Below are 5549 nucleotides of genomic sequence, written 5' to 3'. Positions count from 1 at the left end.
ACTCCTAGGAATGGGCCGGTCCGTTTGCGCGATACTTCAGCGAAACCTCCTCTGTTTGACGCTAACGAGCGTCGATCAGGAGCTCTCGCTCCAACCAGTCTGTCCGCTGTTTTTTGGTTGGCCAATTAGGAGCATGATTGGGCCGGCTAGTAGCGAGCATGATTCTGGGCTGTAGAGCGAGCCCGGCCCAATCACCGGATAGTAGCGTATTCCTCTTGGATGCTCTCATGTGTTTAGGTCAGCCCTTCCTAAAAAAAAAAAGTGTTTAGGTCAGCCTCACCACGCCTGCGCCGCCGCCGTCGCTCCCCTGCTTCACCAAAAGCGGAGCGAATCGGGGTCCATCATCGCCGGAGAGGGAGCAAGTGCCGTGGCTAGGTTATTCTTCCAGTCTCATCACCCCTACTAGCCGCCGTAATCAGGGTCCATCGTCGCCAGCGAGGGAGCAAGTGCGCACGTCGACATGTACGGCAAGCGTCTGCGAACCATCGGAGACGATCATGTTACTCGCGTTACAGAGGCGGAGTCCATGGAGCAGGACATACGTGTCCTGCTTGGTCAGATCCATGGTTTCTACAAGAAGGCGCTCAATCGGCTGCCGGTGAAGGGGATTCGCTCGTTGGCACCGCGCCTTCTCAAGGCCGGCCTTTGCATCGGCTTCCTCGACCCAATCTCCAACATCATCCTCAACACAATCTCCTACTGTCCTTCGCCGTTGCCCACCCACGAGGAGGGTGTACTGGCGAGGAAGACGATCTTGTCCAAGATCATCACCGACACTGACGACCCCAGAGTCTTTGAATTACCGCTGGACGCGCACACGGCCCACAGCATGACGGTCGCGCGGCGGTCTCTGGAAGGTCTCGTGAGCTTCCTCATCTACTACTACCGCTACCTCGCGGAGGCAGAAGCCCTGCGCTACCTGCGCCTGGCCGGGGCGGACCTCCTCCTTGCCGTGTGGCTTATTGATCAAGATCGTAACAAGCCCTCAGTGTCCGTCTCTGACCTGCTTGACAGGAAGCCTCCGTTCGATATCTCCTCCCCTACCACCAAAATAGCCCTGCGCTGTGCAGCCGCCTCCGCGAGGCACCCCGAACCAGCCATTCTGGTGAGTGCGTCACTGTTGCTGGCATCTTCGCTGGGTAATGTATCTGAGTATCTACATCAGCATCCCCGCCTCTCCATTAGAATGGTAAGGTGCCTCCGCCAGTGGCTCAGTCTTCAACACTGTCGAGATATGCCCCCCATGGACATATGGCGTCCCATGTATCTTGCCACTTTACGTCTTGCTGTTGGGAAGAGGAAGGAGAAGAAGGAGGAGAAGACGTCTGGATATACAGTCTTTGAAGCTGTTGCTTCTCGACAAGATCCATGAGCTTTACCTAGATGCTCTTTCCAAGCTACCTGGAGATGGCTTGTGCAAGCGTCTCGCCTGCAGCCTCCTCAAGGCTGGCTATTGCTATGGCCCAATGGATCCTGTCTCAAACATCATCCTCAACACTGTCTGGTATGGCTCTACATTCTCTACACACCATGAGTTTGAGCTTAGCTTTGAGGTGGACATGATATGCACCAATGCCCTGATGCGCATAGAGTGCTGCTCTCTCTATGGCCTCGTTGCCTTCATGCGCACTCTCTTCAGCGCTCTAACAGATCATGATGCCATATGGTACCTGCTCATAAGCAATGCTGACATCCGTTCTGCCATTAAAATGGCAGAAGTGGATGGCCATTCTGTGTGCTATGACAATGACCCTTATAGGGAAGCAGCGCGTGCTTCATGGCATCCTGACACTGATGCTCTGGTAAAATTCTTTTCGTCATCCATAATCACAGAATCCACTGAGTCATGTGTGCCGACTCTTGCACTCACGGATGGTGGAATTGAGCGGCTCGCCATGTTGATTTCACCCAATCCTTCACCTACCAAGTCAAGCTCAGAGACCTTATCAGAAAACCAGAAAATGTTCATTCGGGCGGTTCAAAAGAAATTTAAGGCTGACCATTCTTTGTCAGGAAAGTCACTGCTGCATTGTTCAACTATAGTCAGCAAACAGGGGTTTGTGCCTTTTTTTGTTATACTATATTTTATTGCTTTCTACAATATTTCCTGCCATTTTTGCTTAAATGTCCTTTATTGATCTTGCCCCCCCTTGTGCCTTGCTGTGTATAGGTGCAATATGAACTTCAGGTGATATGCACTGTGAATCCTGTTGTGGTTGAAGGTACAAGTGTTGCCCTTTTTAAGAAAAATGGCAAATATGAGTATTCTCATATCAACTTTTGGGCAACGCCCAAGGGATCAAACTTCTCTGCCCCTGGTCCAGTACTATTTTTTGCCCAATGTAGCAATGGTGATAAAGATGAGGATGAAAGACCATCCATGTGCGTCCCTGTATCGAGTTCCTGGATATCTGATGGTATACTCTCTTAGCTCTCTTGTCCACACAGTTGGTATCTCATGGTATTTTCCTGCATGGTCTTTGAGTAGTCAATATGAATTGTTTGCCATGCATATGACTACCTGTGCTTCTTTTTCACCTGCAATAGCCTTCCCCTAGCAATTATGATTCCCAAGGATTCATTATTTTTACTAATGCGAATCCTAAGGATTCCACTATGTGGGAAGAATCTTGAACAAACGAGTGCCTCACTACTCTTATTTACAATTCTTCTCATTTATTTTGAACTATAGTTTCCTTTATGCTATGAGTTTCCTTCGATGCATTTGTGTTCACTAGACTTGTCTCGAATAATACTCTTCACATGCACATTTCAGCATTATGTACCTCCAACTCCAAGTAGTCTAAAGTTTTCATGGTACATTTTAAACACAACAATTATCTTTACCATGCACAACTCTCTTATGTTTTAAAGCTTGAAAGCTAAATCTTGAAGGTTTCAACTCACAAATTTAAGATTTGAAAGTATTATGCATCTGACCATCTGTAAAAGCACTTGTGCTGCTATGTTTTCCCAGTATGTTTGAACGATCTAAGCCTGTGTATTGCCAAATAACTAAGGAGCTGCTAAATAAATAAATAAACAGCTAAATTTGACTAATCTAATCCAATTGATGGGACTTAATTGAGCCTATGCTTAATTCTTTTCCAAACACTCCTAATGTATTGCCTTTGCTGAGTTCTTTTCCAAATGCTGGCTTATTTCTTAACTTGAGACATGTGGTTTCCTTCCTTCATAGAACTTAAACGTGCTTTGTTCACCTCAAACAAAATATTGAAAATAAAATAAATATGCTTTGCATACTAGCCCTTGTCACCTCTAACCACCCCTCCCCCTGTCTCGTTCCATGTGTCCTAGCCTTCAGGTATGTTTTCATCACAGGCATGCCATGTACTGCATGTGTGCTGCCTCGCTGCCAGCCAGTTCCTCTGTTGCCCTGCGATCTGCTCCTGATAGGTTTCTGACCTTAGTGTGGCCATTTTAGGGGTAAGATTTTTCTGTCATCTCTTCTTGTTGAAAAGGGGAAAAGACATACAGGCCAAAGCCTAGGGCAATGAAGAGGTGGAAAAACAGAATCTTTTGACATGTGCTGCTTGAAAACATGACAGTGAATATCAAGTGGTTTGTTATGACACAAACGACTGACAGAAGAGTATGCGTGCTCCCTCGGTCTTATATTTTCCTTTCTTTCTCCTTAATAGTTAGTGATGCACACTGGTTTGTTTATTGCTCCATCTATGAGTTTCACTTGTTATCTTGCAATCCGTTTGTTTACTCAATTAGTATATTTTTCTGTCAGCACAGGCTATTCATTAAAAATTCGTTCAGGGTAGTCTGAAATTTGGCAGCAGGGCAACCCTTGCTGTCGATTCACACATGGGATTCTGTTAAATACTCCTACAAATATGCAACGATACGCCTGTAGAAAAGTGACACCCAGCATACTTTTTCCTGGCTTTGCCTCCGTATTTGTAATACTTGGTCAGTGTATTTTATGGTACTCCCACCGTCCTTCAACCGGTTGAAATTTCTCTCGCTTAAGCCGCGTGCTACGGATGACACGTGTCCTACCAACCTGCTCGGCCTTATCTCCTCGTATCCAGCGAGAACCACTCGCATTAGATCGATCCCTTTTCGTCCCCGCACATCTCGCCATGGATTTGCTGGTCAAGCCCTATCCGCCATGACATGCTTCCTCAAGCTCCAACCCCTGCAGCCCAAGTTCCACACGCCGGCATCCCGCGCGCAACCATTGTGATGCTGCAACCCCGCGGGGCGACGCTCGGCGCACTCCTGGGACGGAACACGCAGGGGGAGGCGGCTGCTCATCGGTGTTGCCGGCGATGTGATGCGGCGCTCGTCGCCCCGCCCGTGTGGGAACGCAGCAACTCGACCATGGTCGCCGGTGCTGCCACGCATTAACTCATCCATGCCGCCGTGCTGCGATGCAACCTCGTTGGCTCATTGGCAATGTGATGCAATATCGCCGGCTCGCTGATGCTGCATGTCGCCAGCGGCGGAGCTGCAATGGAGCGCTTGTCGGCGGCTTCCTGTGCTCCCGATGCAGCACGCTCGCGGGCGGTTCCCTGTGTTGCATCGCAGCGCTCGCCCGCGACCTCGGAGTTGCCGTGCAGTGCTCAGTGCTCCATTGGAACACCGACGGAGCTGCAATGGAGCTTCGTTGGCGGCTCCCGTGCTCCGATGCATCGATCGCCGACGCTCCCGGTGCTGCATCGCAACACTCGTCAGCAGCTGGATGAAGCGTTTGGTGCTGCTATGGATTATTAACTGATTAAGTAATCAAATTATTGTATCAATTCTTTACTTTAATGGATCATTTTGCATTAATCATTTTGCCAAACGTTATTCTTTAATCTTTTTCTTTAGTTTTGTTTCACTCGTGTAAGAAACTCTTGTATTGTAAGTTGTAAGAAAGAGTCATTATACCAACTCAGAATTTCTACTAAAAATAACGAATGGTTAAAAAAGTGCTATACATAAGAAAATTAGACTTTCTTCCATGGAACTATTCACGACATATCACACATTTTCCATTTCCTTTTACTTTTACTATAGTCTATTCTTAATATTATTATTTTTCCTTCCATTGGATTCTTTGGTCAAGAATTGCCTTAGATTTTTTTTTATTTTGACCTGATTGAAATTAAGTGGATGCAATGAAAAAAGAAATTGAATTAGACTACTTAACTATTTCAATCTACTAATCTATTCTATGTAGATTCAAAGATAATATAATAGAAAGAATCTATATTGTCCTAGAAAGACCTATACAAGAGGCCCATACAGTATAACTGGGTGGGTGCAAAGGCATCAACCCCTTTTCACCACTAAGCTATGCCTTAGTCTGCTGAATTTATACAACTTAGGGTCCGTTTGGATGTAAAATATTTTGGGCGTGTCTAAAACTCATCTAGATGTGAGATAACTATATCACATCTAAGTTGATTTTTGTAGCACTTGTTTTTTTGACAATGTAAGACTTTATTTCTCAGATAATCGTGAGGTCGTTTACAATAAGATGAGAAATAAAGTCTAGGATAGCCTCTTCCCAAATCTGAGAGGATCTA

At 46.4% G+C, this 5549-nt stretch overlaps 1 pseudogene; it reads left to right on the top strand.

The window, feature by feature from the left end:
- The first annotated feature begins 259 nt into the window (after window positions 1-259).
- LOC123078928 (uncharacterized) lies at window positions 260-4931 on the top strand (annotated as a pseudogene).
- The last annotated feature ends 618 nt before the right edge of the window (window positions 4932-5549 follow it).

The sequence above is a fragment of the Triticum aestivum genome, chromosome 3D, assembly GCF_018294505.1.
Source record: "Triticum aestivum cultivar Chinese Spring chromosome 3D, IWGSC CS RefSeq v2.1, whole genome shotgun sequence".
Lineage (NCBI taxonomy): Eukaryota > Viridiplantae > Streptophyta > Magnoliopsida > Poales > Poaceae > Triticum > Triticum aestivum.
The sequence above is the reverse complement of the archived record's forward strand: the minus strand, read 5'-3'. Positions and strand labels throughout refer to the sequence as shown.